General features: G+C 44.6%; 1 protein-coding gene across 1 annotated transcript in view; it reads right to left on the reverse strand.

The window, feature by feature from the left end:
- IFT81 (intraflagellar transport 81) overlaps window positions 1-13,920 on the reverse strand; it is a 105,961-nt gene extending 92,041 nt beyond the window's left edge. The window contains exon 1 of the mRNA XM_079942315.1: window positions 13,568-13,920. The gene's annotated coding sequence lies outside the window, so the exon portion shown is untranslated. The remainder of the gene's footprint in view (window positions 1-13,567) is intronic.
- Between the last annotated feature and the right edge of the window lie 485 nt (window positions 13,921-14,405).

A 14,405-nucleotide genomic window follows, 5' to 3' on the forward strand; every position in this document is an offset into this window, starting at 1 on the left:
AGCAGCCGGCTGAGCCAAGATTCACACACAGGTCTCCCTGATCCCAAAGCCATTTACACCAACCCACTAAACTGTCTCAAAACTGGCTCAGCGGAGTCTGGAAGAAGGATCATAAATCAGGCCGCTGAGGCAAAGTGATTTTCTGTGTGAGGCAGAGGGATTTTCTATGTGTGAGGGCCAGGGCTAACATGCTATCTGGCTTTCTCTGCCTACAAGGGCTTTGCCAAGGAAACTCTTTTCTTTCCCAGGTAGGGCTAGTGGTTTGAAATCCAAGCGCTTACCCTGGAATCAAAGAGGGAGAAGATGGAGAGAAAACACTTGGCTGATGATGGGAAAAAAGTGTATTTTCATTTCAGATGCCTTTCAAGTTCTTTTTTTTCCAGCTGAGTGTTGGTGTATTTATAGAATTCAGGGGGAGTATTTAAGGGTAACCAGCAGTGGAGCTGCATTTTGGGACATCAGGAAGCTCAGAATCATGCAGGAAAATGTTGATGGGGTGGGACAAGAAAAGGCCAGGAGCAGCAGGGCACAAATCTTCTTCTTCATGTTGTCAAGACCTTTTCTCCCTTCTGGGATGATGACGTCAAATCAAGGTCTATAAGAGTGCTATAGATGGAATATAGAATCAAAATGACGGGCAAACGGATGGAAGGCTGAACAATTTGTGGTATAAACATACGGCAGAATATTATTCAGCCATAAAAAGAAATGAAGTATGAATACATGTTGCAACAGGGATGAACCTTGAAAACACCTTAAGTGAAAGAAGCCAGACACAAAAGGCCACATATTGTATGATTCCATTTATATGAAATATCTAGACAAGCCAAATCCATAGGACAGAATGCAAGCTGGTGATTGCCAGGGGCTGGGGTGGTGGTGGGGGTGGGAGAATGTGGAGCAAAGGCTTCAAGGGTATGGGATTTTCTTTGAGGACGATGGAAACCTGGAAATAGACAGAGGTAGTGGTTGCACAATACTGTGAATGTACCAAATGCCACTGAATTTTCCCTTTAAAAAGGTTAATTTTATGTTATGTGAATCTCACCTCAATTTTTTAAAAAAATGATGGGCAGTCAGGCCCTTAGGAGGTCACCCCAAGTCTTCCAAGCTGTGTTTGCTCCCTATGGTTGAAGTTCCAGGAGCTGCATGGTATAAGGTCTGATTTCATTCTAGGTTTCCCTTCTCTCTCTACTCCTCCGACCACTCGTTTCCATTCAGTTGCTCAGACAAAACAAACCCATCCCAGCCTCAAGATCTTTGCACTGCTGTTCCTTCTGCCTGGCCGTTCTTTCCCCAGATCTTCACCAGCCTGGCTCTGTCTCCTCAGCCAGGTCACAGCTCAAATGTTAGTTTCTCATCTAACATCTGAGGAGGTCAGGAGGTCTTTCCTGACGCTGTTACTTAAAGTAATACACCCACCGGTCATTCTCCATCATTGTGCTCTGCAGACTGTCTGTTATGGCCCATTAGTGGGTACTGAAATCAGTTTAATCATTAAATCAGTTTAATGTAAATCATGATTGACATTTTTAAAAACTGAAATTAAGTGGAATAGAAAATATCACACAGAATAAGGGTAAATATTTCTTTGACAGAAATATTTTTGCTGCATTCAAACCACTCCGAATTTATTGGCTTAAAAACAATACCTTTTGGGACTTCCCTTGTGGTACAGTGGTTAAGAATCTGCCTGCCAAAGCAGGGGACACAGGTTCGAGTTCTGGAACGGGAAGATCCCACATGCTGTGGAGCAGCTAAGCCCATGCACCACAACCTCTGAGCCTGCGCTCTAGAGCCCGCAAGCCACAACTACCAAGCCTGCGTGCCACAGCTACTGAAGCCCATTCTCTGCAACAAGTGAAGCTACCTCCCACCTCAATGAGAAGCCCGCACACCACAACGAAGAGTAGCCCCCGCTGGCCACAACTAGAGAAAGCCCACGCGCAGCAACGAAAACCCAATGCAGCCTAAATAAATAAATAAATAAATAAATATTTTTTTAAAAAACCCTTTCCCCCCACAAGTCTGTGGATAAGCTCAGCTGGGCAGTTCTTCTGCTCCATGTGGTATCTCCTGGGTCATCATGTGACTAAGTTAGGCTGGGAGCTTGTCTGGGGCTGGAACATCCAAGATGGCTTCCCTCCTTTCTGGGGCCTCAGTGCCGGCTGCCATTTCTCCCTCGTGTGGACTCTTTCTCCTTGCGGTGTTTCATCACTCAGTGGTCTAACCTGAGCTTCTTTACATGGCAGCTGGGTACTAATGGCATAAAAGTGAAAGCCACCAGGCCTCTTAAAGCTGAGGCCCAGAACAAGTACAGTGATCATTTCCATTGGTCAAAGCAAGTCATAAGACCCTCTCGGGTGCAGAGTCCTAACCACTGGACTGCCAGGGAATTCCCTAGACTCTACCTATTGACTGGGGAGTGGCATGTGCATACCAGGAATGATGCTTGCCAAACTGCTGGCAGATATCTTCACAGACAATCTACCACAACTGTTCTGTGAAAGTTTCATTTCAGCTTAATGAACATGCATGGGTGTTCACTGGGTCACACAATAAGCATATTTCTTACTGTGAATCACAGTCAAAAGGTTTAAAAAACACACTTCTTCCACATCCCTTTTTTAATATCTTCCATAGCACTTAGTACTCTCAGAAATTAATTTACTTTATTATGTCACCCCCATGAGAATATAAGCTCTCTGAGGGCTTGTCTGTCTTGTTCACTGCTATATCCCCAGCACCTGTCAGGGCCTGGCACCTAATCGGTGCTTAATAAACATCTGTTGTTGTTGAATAGGTAGTAAGAGTTATTATTAGGTGCTGAGCAGTTAAAAGAATTATCTCATTTAATTCGTTTAACACATCTGAGCTCCTACTGTGTGCTGGTGAGACAACAGTGAACAAAACAGACAATAATTGCTGCCACAGAGTTTACATTAGACTAAGATACTAGAATAGTATTGAGTAGATTTGTTGATGTTATTTTGACAGATAAGGAAACTGAGAGTCAGAGGACTCAGTCAATTTACCCAAGGTCACATAGCTAATAATTTCACCCTGATACCTGGCTCTTCTCTACCCTGCCGCAGAGGCTGGGCTTTGCCCAGAGATGGGCCTAAGTGGTTACTGATCTCAATTCCTGCAACTGATTCTCTGAAGGATCAGACATCTTTCTGGGAATCAGGCACAAGGTAGTGGGAAGAGGAGAGTCCCATGACCTCAGGGTCCCTGCCTTCCCCACTCCCTGCCCCCCCCCCACTCCGTGATGACGTCTCACACCTGGGGTGTTGCAGATTTGAGCCACAGGTCTCAGTCACCCCCGACTGTCTTATCGGCATGTGACATCCCCAAGTGGCTGGGGCCTGCAGGCCTGGCAAAGAATGCAGCCCGAACAAAAATAAACCTGCCACATTCTTTGGCAGCCCCCTGCCCCTTCCCGCTCTCCAGCCATCCATCCTCACAGCAGAGCCTGCCAGCGAAGGCCGAGAGAGGGAGAGCAGGGTGGAGGAAGTACTGCTGCAGTCCAACCCTGAGAAAGAGAGGGAGAGGGGAAGAGAGGAAGAGAAAGAGAGAGAGAGATCACCTTATATGGGAACGTGCGCAGACAATATGTGGCAATGGCTTAGAGGGCAGCAGAGGTCAGATACCAGACAGATGGAAGAAATTAAACATGGGACAGAGAGTGTTCCTGGGCCCTGAAAACAGCTCTTGTTTCACAGCGAGTTCGCACAAAACCTGGCCCGTTTTCCTTTTTAGCCTAGGCCAAGCAAGATTTGCGTCCTAAACGCTACATGACTTTGAATCAGGCCCCTGACTCTGGCTGGCCGAGGTCTCAATCCTCTCAAGTCATTTCTCTGACGAACAAAATTCCTCTTTGCAAAAAAAAAAAAAAAAAAGACGGGGCCTGTTTCCCAAGAGTTTCCAATACCTCTACAAAGCACATAAATTTGCTGTTAGTGAGTAAATACCCCTTCATTTCGCATTCTTTCATTCATTCAACAAATATTGAGGACCAATTATACCCCATGCACTGAGCCAGGGTCTGGAAAGACAGTGTTGTTGTTGATGATGATGATGATGATGATGATGATAATAGTCGTAATAATAATAATAATAGTTACCATGTGTTGATTTGCACTCATCTGGTAATGTTTCAGTTCATAATAATTTACTTAGTACCTTCCATGTTCTAGTCATTGGTGATACTGAATGTTGACCTAGAATCATCTGGTCCCTGCCCTTGTGGAGTTTACAAGGGAGTGGGGGAGTAGAAGTGACAGATATTGAACAAGTGATCCCCCTGGATCCTCACAACAGTTTTTTGAGTTAGTTACCATTACCATCTCCATTTTATACGGGGTTTTTCAGCTTCAGCGTTACGGACATTTTGGGTTGGATCATTCTGTGCTCTGTGTGTGTGTGTGTGTGTGTGTGTGTGTGTTTGGGAGCGGCTCTGTGCACTGTAGGATATTTTGCAATATCCCTGGCCTCCACCCACTAGGCATCAGTAGCAATAACCAACACCCTCAGTTCCTCCAGTTGTAACAACCAAAAAATGCCTCTAGACGTTGCCAAATGTCCCTGGGGGACAAAATTGCTTCTGGTTGAGAATCACTTTTTTCAACAGATGAGGAAGTAGGAGGGGTTATAAAACTTCCTCAAGGTCATACCACTGGCATGTAGGGCTCACACCTCCGTCATTTTGATTCCAAACCCCACGGGCCTAACCATTACAGTGTGAAAACCTGTATCCTTGACAACAGATGACTCTGGGTTTGGATGATTGTAGACCTCACTAGCTCATTTCACAAAATGGAAGTCATCTGTGTTAGTTCAGATCCTCTGAGAAGCAGATACCACGTTGAGCACAAATTTGCAGATTTACTGAGGATTTATTTATTTATGCCTATGAGGGATAAAGGGCAAGGGAGTGAGAATAGGCAAGAGACTGTTCAGACTGTGATGCTGGTCTGATACCTTGGAAGGAGAGGGGGACAGAAGGATTGGGTAGGAAGAGCCTTGGACAGCAGCACAGTTCTAAGAAAGTTTTGGCCATGCTGAAAGGGAGTTCCCCAGCCACAGTCAGCTGTGAGAGGGATTCCAAGTCGGGCAGCAATGGGGCTTCACTAGCACTCCCAGTGTGCTCTGTTATTGGCTGGGAGCAGCCCGGGGAGGTATGGCCTTGGCATGAGCTTGGTGGATCCAGAGGGGTGGGAACTAGTGCTGTCAGTCAACCATGCTCTTCGAAGCAGACACTCAGGAAGGAGTTCTGAGTGGTGCACTCCAACCATGGCTGCCACATCATCAGAGAAGTGCTGCCCAGTAGTTACAGTCACCTTAAGACAAGGAGATAAAGGCACTGGAGATGCAGTGGGCAAAAAAGCCAGGTTGGCATCCTTTAAGCAAAAGGGTTCATTTTCCTTGCAATGTCTTAAACTTCTTAGTGAACTTTGAAGTCAGCTCTAACTTGGGTACCATCAGCAAGGAGGTAAAGAGTGCAGTCTTGAGGGTCTAGTTTGTAGTTTGTGAAAGTGGGCACTCTCTGAGCCTCAGTTTCCCCATGCATGTAATGGAGTTAACCTGCTTTATCTCATAGGGTTGATGTGAGGATTGAATGAATGTTCATGGAATTGCTTTTCAGAAGAAGATGGAGGTCCTCCTGCACAAACTTTCTGCCCATCCTTTGGTTTTGTAAGGACATCTCCCTGCTAGCCACCCTCTCATCCTTCCAACTAAGATTCATCTTGGCATATACCCAAGGGACAACAAACTAGCATCCCCAGGCTAAGTATGACAGATAGGCAAGTTGTGTTTGGCTCACAGAGCACTAAACAAACAAACAAGCAGAATGAACCAACATCTGAAAATCGAGATATTTCAGGATGAGGCCAATCAAAACCAGTGAGACTCAATTGCATTTGTTGGGACTGTCTGGATTTCTGGAAATCTGGATATACTATGTGGAACCTTGGCTTAAGCTGAGAAGAGGCTTCCTGCTTCAGATGGGACATGCACTGACCTGTTTGCCACAGTTCCCCCTGCTCCCTAACATGTGTGATCCGGAAGCCACTGTCAGTTGCTGATTATCGTCACGTTTGTGCTGCCGTTCTTCCTAGAATAACATTCCTTTGTCTCGTGTACCTATTGAAGGGGAACGTGTAGACCAGGAAGCCTATGTTCTTTCTTGTATCTGCTCCTACTTCACTCACTTAGACCATCTCCTGGTGCCTGTAGCATCCAAGTTTACCTTTAAGCTTGCCATCCTTTTAAGCCCTTCTGGAATCTTCTTCCTAAAATTATCCCTGCAATTTCATAAGAAATCTCTACATTACACCTAGAATCTTCCCCCACCACTGACTCCTTCCTCTAGCCTTCCCACTATGCACCAGTCTTCTTCTCCACACCCACCTCCCCTGCCTTGTTCCTGGGACATTGCCTTCCTCTCATGGGAAGGCCACCCTCATACCCTCTTTCCTCATTCAAATTGACTTCAAGACCCAGGTCAACCCCCGCCCCGATTCAACCATGCCGGGCTACAATGAAATTGTTCTGGGAACTCCTAGTACAGTGAGAATCTGAACCACACACACCAGCACTCAGCTCCATAGCTGTTGAATGAATGAATGAGGGGATAATCTACATGAGTTGCAATAATTAGAAAGCAAGGTCAAGATTAGGACAAAATAAACAAAAATGTTAGTGGGAGCTATTTTGATAGGTTATGGGTGATTCTGGCTTTTCTTTATTCCTTTTAGTTTTTCCTACAATTGAGAAAAAAAGATAATAGTGAAAAGGAAGTAATGTGAGTCTGGTTTAAACATCTAGACTATAAGCAAGGTGAGGGCAAGGACCAAGTGTTAATTCTAATATATCCTCCTAACTCCCAGCAGCAGGGCACACACAGTGAGCTAGGGAGAGCTCCCTGGGAGCTAAATTAACAGCACCAGGGCTTATAACAGAGACTGTCAATTCGCTTCTCGAAAGCTTCTTAGTGAAGATGTCCCCCTTTCCTCTTTCAGACTCTCCAAACCCCAATTTTGTGTGGTGTCCTCTGCCTCTTCTTCACTGCCGTGTGCTTCATGGAAGAAGAGTCCAGTCCCAACCCCTGCACTGATCAGTCTAGCCCAGGGTTTCTCAACCTCAGTACTATTGACATTTTGGGCAGGATAATTCTGCTAATCTTGTTGAGTTGTTGTACGTGCCACCTTGGAGTTTACTTGTTATATGAAGTAAAATTTTCCTTAATGTTGAAGTGTTTAAGCTAATTTGAGTTGTGCCTTTCTGTTGCAGCATCTTAACCAACCCAGGGATGTCTTAAAGACATTGCACTCACATACAAATAAAACGACCCTCAAAAACAGTGATGATCTGGGTGGTTGAGGGCAGATATCAGCATCTGGAGTTGGGGATAGGTGTGTCAATTAATAGTCCCTTTTTTTTTTTTTTTTTTTTTGCGGTACGCGGGCCTCCCACTGCTGTGGCCTCTCCCGTTGCGGAGCACAGGCTCCGCACGCGCAGGCCCAGCGGCCACGGCCCACGGGCCCAGTCGCTCCGCGGCACGCAGGATCGTCCTGGACCGGGGCACGAACCCGAGCCCCCTGCATCGGCAGGCGGACCCCCAACCACCGCGCCACCAGGGAAGCCCCTAATAGTCCCTTTTGAGTACCATTGCTGATCTAAAGCTATTCCAGTTCTACGTGAAATTTCTGATAACCTGTGCAGATGCTGGGACAGAGAGAGAGGAGTTTAATTTCTTTTGCAAAACAAGGAGCAATATCTGGACTCGAACCCACTATGTCCCATCATATGAAAACTGCTGCAAAACACCAAGTTCTGTAGTTGTTAAGCTAATATTCCTGGGAGTCTACCAAACAGCCTCTAAGATGGAGCTGATTAAGAAAATGCTAAGCCAAATGGCATAACCTCTAGAAGCCTCAGTTTTCTCATCTGTAAGCTGGGGAGAACAAGAGGAGAATCCCCTGGTATTGAGGATCAGAAAATACTTCATGAACCATAAAGAAGGTAATGTGTTATCAATACTAAGCAGACAAGACATACAGCAATGCTGTTCCTAAAATTGGAATGTTCTAAATTTAGGATGTGGTATGAAAAAAATTATCTGTTGATTGTTTGTATGTAGTCTTGTTAAATTTCTTATGCCTCTGAGGTTCTGCTTTCTCATTTGTGTACTGGGGCAAGACCTCATTCTGACTGTGCGCTGAGGATAAAATAAGGCTCTTTGAAAAAGAGAAACATACTACTATCATTATTTCACCACAGTTTTCTTGCCCCGGGTCAGATGATAGCAACAGGGCAAACAAGACTTGCAGGCACGGACTCTACAGTGAATGTCGGCTCACCGCTACCCTCTACTGGTCATTAGCGGTGCACAGGTAGATACAGAGAAGAGAGGGTCCTTGGAGAGGGACCCCAGGAAACTGAGGCTCAGAGAGGGAAAGGGACTTGCTCGAGGGCATGGAGATAGTCTTGGACAGAACATTTGGGACTCCTGATTCTTAGCTTTTTCCAAAGGGAGAAAAATGAGAGCTGGAAACTCATTATGGCTTCACTCTTGCTAAGTTCTCACGAGCTTTTCTAGATAGTCTGATTGGGACTTTTCTCTCCTGTTCTTCCCTCACCACCCAAACTGCTTGGATTTCCCATCCTTTTCTTCATACCAAGGTGGCCACCATCGGCCCTGAGGCTAAGAGTCCTGTTGGGTGCTGGATGCTTCACAAAAATGATCTCAGATCCTTACAACTGCTTTATAAGGTAGGCCGGGAAACTAAAGCTCAGAGAGATTAAGACTCTTGCCCAAGGTCCAACAGCAAGTAAGCACAGGAACCAGGATCTCAACTCTCACCTGAGACCCCAAAGCCCACATTCTACCTGCCACCAAAACACAAAACAAAGCAAAACATCATGGCAACTTGTGTTGAAGACATGATTAAAGGTAATCTTGTGGTTTTTTTAATGCCCCAAATGGCATTTGCTGGGCAGACATATGATGAAGCAACAAAAGAGGGAAATTTTTTGAGCACTACCACATACCAGTGACACTCATATATATTATCTGTCAATTCTCCAATGACACATATATGATCTTGAATTCTGTCAACAATATTGAGTCACAAATGAGGAAATTGAGTTAAAAGAGATTAAGAAATTTGCCTAAAGTCACTTGGTGAAAGCTGGCATTCAGACTCTAATCCTCCTGCTTGGTGTTAGTATATAAACAAATTATGCTCTTAGAAGCATAAATAGAGGAGAGTATATGGTAGCCTGTGTCAGGCTAGACTGCAGGCCACCCAGCCACAAAACCCCTCAGGCTCTCCTATAAACCATTTTCTTCCTGGAGGCCTCAGGATTTGAAGTCCTCCTGATCTGAGTTCAAACCCCTTTCCTTTTTTTTTTTTTTTTTTGAATTTTATTTTATTTATTTTTTCATACAGCAGGTTCTTACTAGTCATCCATTTTATACACATCAGTGTATACATGTCAATCCCAATCTCCCAATTCATCCCCCCCCACCACCCCCCGCCACTTTCCCCACTTGGTGTCCATACATTTGTTCTCTACATCTGTGTCTCTATTTCTGCCCTGCAAACCGGTTCATCTGTACCATTTTTCTAGGTTCCACATATATGCATTAACATACGATATTTGTTTCTCTCTTTCTGACTTACTTTACTCTGTATGACAGTCTCTAGATCCATCCACGTCTCTACAAATGACCCAATTTTGTTCCTTTTTATGGCTGAGTAATATTCCATTGTATACATGTACCACATCTTCTTTATCCATTCGTCTGTTGATGGGCATTTAGGTTGCTTCCATGACCTGGCTATTGTAAATAGTGCTGCAATGAACATTGGGGTGCATGTGTCTTTTTGGATTATGGTCAAATCCATTTCTGAGCCCTACTATGTGCCAGGCCCTGGCTGGGTATATATTTAATTTAATTCTTGAGAGAACACTGCGAGGTAGGTAGCAATTACTATCCCTATTTTACAGGTGAGCAGATTGAAGCTCTGAGAAGTACAGTTGACTGTTGAAAAACATGGGTTTGAACTGCCTTGATGCACTTCCACAAAGATTTTTTTCAATAGTAAATACTACAGTACTTCATGATGCATAGTTGATTGAATCTGCAGATGTGGACAAACCACAGATACAGAGGGTTGACTCTGTATATACTCGGATTTTCAACTACGAGGACAGTCGATGCCCCTAACCCCTGTGTTGTTGAAGGGTCAACTGTATCTTGCTCAAGTATGTGGGCGAGCCCAGGTGTTGATAATTTGCCAATATTCTATGTGATATTTTCTTCATGGTCTTATTCTTCCCCATTAGCATACAGGAAAATAGAGTTAAAGACAAGTGAAAATGACTTGCCTCAGGGCCTTTGCACTTACTGTTCCCTCTGCGTGCAGTGCTCTTCCCAGACATCCTGGTGGCTTGCTCCCTCATCCTCCTAAGGTCTTCACTTAACAATCATCTTCTGGGACTTCCCTGGTGGCGCAGTGGTTAAGAATCTGCCTGCCAATGCAGGGGACACAGGTTCGAGCCCTGGTCCGGGAAGATCCCACATGCCGCGGAGCAACTAAACCCGTGCACCACAACTACTGAGCCTGCGCTCTAGAGCCCACGAGCCACAACTACTGAAGCCCACGTGCCCTAGTACCCGTGCTCCACAACAAGAGAAGCCACCACAGTGAGAAGCCCGCGCACCACAACGAAGAGTAGCCCCTGCTCACCGCAACTAGAGAAAGCCCACACGCAGCAACGAAGACCCAACACAGCCAAAAATAAAAACAAATAAATTAATTAATTTAAAAAGAATGTGATATAGCCACTCAATGGAATATTACTCGGCCACAAAACGGAATGAGCTACTGATGCACTCTAAAATATGGATGAAACTTGAAAACATTACACTAAATGAAAGAAGCCAGTCACTAAAGACCACGTAGTGTATGATTCCATTTATGCGAAACGTCCGTAATAGGTAAATCCATGAAGACAGAAAGAAAACTGGTGGTTACAAGGGGCTGGTAAATCCATAGAGACAGAAGGTAGATTGACAGTTGCCAGGGGCAGCGGGGGAGGAGGGAATGGAGAGTGACTGCTTAGTGGGTAAGGGTTTTCCTTTTGGGGTGATGAAAATGTTTTGGAACTAGATAGAGATGGTGGTTGCACAACACCGAGAATGTACTAAATGCCACTGAATTCTATACTTTAAAATGGTTAATTTTATGCTGTGTGAAGCTCACTTCAATTTTACCAAAAAGTTCAACCCTAAGCACATCTTATCTTCCTTCCCTGTTTGATTTTTCTCGATAGAGCACATGGCCCTCTCACATACTATATATTAGTATCTATTGTTCATCCTGTTTCTTTAGAATATAAACACCAAGAGGGTAGGGATTTTGATCTCTTTAGTTATCTCACCCCAAAGAGTCCCTGGCACTCTGTAGGTATTCGTTGCATAAATGAATTAGAAAAAGTGTGGTGATGAACCAGAGTCCCGCCCCACCAACCCACCCCGCTCTCTAATTCTAACAGGCTCTTGATCCTCAAGCAAATTAACAGTAATCTTCAGTATGGGCTCATTTTTTCCTCCTTTTCCTAAAGAGCTAAATCCATAGGCTCTCAGCTCAGCTCTTTAAACCCTTCTCTGCAGAGAGTCTGAGAGAAGAGGGGCAGGAGAGGAGACAACGAATCCATCACTATGTGGAGAAACACTGTCCACTCTGCCGCTCTGTGGCTGCCCGCAGCAGTTGATTGTAACCCCAAACTGATGCTGTGAGGCCATCTTGTCCCTCAGCCAGGAGGACATCATTCCCAGCTGCTGCACAGGTGGCTCTTCAGGAGGGATATTTACAGGAACGAGTCAATAACCATTTATGAACAGCCATTCTGACACAGCTGTATACCAGGCACTTGGCTGAGTTACAAATGTAAGATATAATCATTCATTTGATCATTCATTCACTTATGTGGTTATCAAACATTCATTGAGCACCTACCATGGGTCTTACATTATGGCCCTTGATTTCAGTTTACAATTGAATTTACAGCCAAGGCACCAACACAGTATAGACCAGAGTTTCTCAGCCTTGGCACTATTGACATTTTAGACCAGACAGTTCTTTGCTGTAGGCGTTGATCTGTGTATTGTCGGATGTTTAGCAGCATCTCTGGCCATTAGATGCCAGTAGCACTCCCTCGATCATGACAACGAAAAATGTCTCCAGACATTGCCAAATGTCCCCTGGGGGTGAACAATCACCCCTGTAATGAACCACTGGTTTAGATGAGTATTTTTTCCCCAAACCCAGATAAACCACAATTATCAGAGAGAAGAAAAACACATTTAAAATTATTTTTGCTGTTCAATCTTTCCTCTCTGTCTCTTTCTGTCTCTCTCTGTCTATTTCTTTCTGTGTCTCTGTCTCTTTCTCTATCTCTCTGTCTCTGTCATTCTCTGTCTCTGTCTCTTTGTCTCTGTCTCTCTGTTTCTCTCTATGTATATACATATATGTATATATTCTTTCTTTTGCTAGTTAAATTGGAAAGGGAGAGCATAACAGCTAACATCTGTAAAGGGCATATAGTGTTAACTTTATTATAATAATAATTATTACGAACCTGCACCATTCAACACTTTAAGTCCCTTATCTCGATTACTCTCACAACCACCCTATGAAGAAGATGCCATCAATGCCCATTTTACAGATGAAGAAATTGAGGTTCAGAGGTGTTAATCAACTTGTCTAAGGCCACACTGAGAGTAATGGGCACAGCTAGTGTTCAAATCCAGTTCTGTATGATTCCAAAACACGAGCTTTTCACCACCACATTACATATTCCCAGCTCCTGGCACAGAGCCTTGCACATAGTAGGTGTTCAGTAAACATTTGTTGTCTGAATTAATAAACAAAGGGATGGGGAAAGGATTGTAAGAAAGGTCTGGAGAAGCATAGGCTCCTACTTTGGGGCCTGATGCTCAGGAGGGACATGTACTATTTTACTTCTTTCTATTATTCATCCATCCACCAGTCCATTGGTCTATCCATCAATCCATTCATTCATTCACCAAGCATTCCCTGAAAACGTGGGTTGTGCCTGCTACCTAGGTGGGATTCTGGTTTCAAGATACTTGAGGAGACATGACATGTGTTCAGAAATAATTGCAACCTCAGGTTCAAAGTGATAAGCCATATTATGAAGGTACACATAAAGGTTCTACTAGTCAAGACTCTTTTGGTTCAAAGTGATAGGAGGGTCTGCTTCAACTGGCTTAAGCAGAAAAGGGAAGTTACTCGCTCCTGAAACTAGTCAGGCCTTCTGGCATGGCTTGATCCAGATGTTCAAATAATGTCATCAGGAATCCCTCCATCATTTCCCTCTGGATTTCTGTGAGTTGACTTCATTCCCTGCTGCCAAATGGCCACCAATAATTTTAGGCCCATATCCTACCAGCTTAGCAACTCCAGCATAAAGAGAGCACCACTGTTTCAGTAATTTTAACCAAAGTTCCAAGACATATCAGACTGACCTGGCTCACATGTCCAGTCTTGAACAGAGCACAGTAGCAATGACGAAGTGTCTCAGACTGGTCCTGGATCCACTCCTGGGGCCTGTGGGTGGGGACAAAATCAACTGAGAATGTAGAAGGCATGGTTCTGTCAAAGGAAAACCAGAAGAGAAAATAAGGCCAGACAACAAAACCAACAGATGTCTACTCCAGGTATGATGGGGGTTCAAAGGAGAGAGCAGCCTCTTCTAGCTGGCAGATCAGGGAAGACTTTTTGGATCTTGTGGAGTCTGTGAGCTTTGATATCACCTAAGGAACCCAGAACAGGACACAGCCTAGGAACTGATTGGAGACTCCAATACTCCACACCCAAGACTTTGACTTTCAGACACCCCCGTCAGTGCCAAGATAGGGCCCATTCCCTTGGGAAAAACACAAATAGGTCATTATTTACCTGGGCAAATAAATTCTCTATAGAGCTCTTCCCAGGCTGGGCCATATTACATGCCTTATAGCTGTCCAGGTCCCCTATGAACACAAAGATTTCCTTCCGCATGTGGGAGAGGCTACTCATTCAGCTCCAGGTCAAAGGACCATTCCATTGGTACCAGTGGCAGGAACTCTTGCTTGTCTTTCAATATCCATTCTCCTTTCTCAAGAAAAGTAAGAAAACTCCTGATCCAATTTTAAGCAAGCAACATGGTCAAACAGAATAAGGACTACATTTCCCACCTCTTGTTGCAGGTAGGTGTGGTCATGTGACTAAGTTCTGACCAATGAGCTGCAAGTGGCAGTGACAGGCCACGCCCTTGAAGGGAGGAAAATGCCCTTTCTTTCTCCTTTCCTCCTTCTTCCATCC

This window comes from Stenella coeruleoalba (genome assembly GCF_951394435.1).
Source record: "Stenella coeruleoalba genome assembly, chromosome: 14".
Taxonomy (NCBI): domain Eukaryota; kingdom Metazoa; phylum Chordata; class Mammalia; order Artiodactyla; family Delphinidae; genus Stenella; species Stenella coeruleoalba.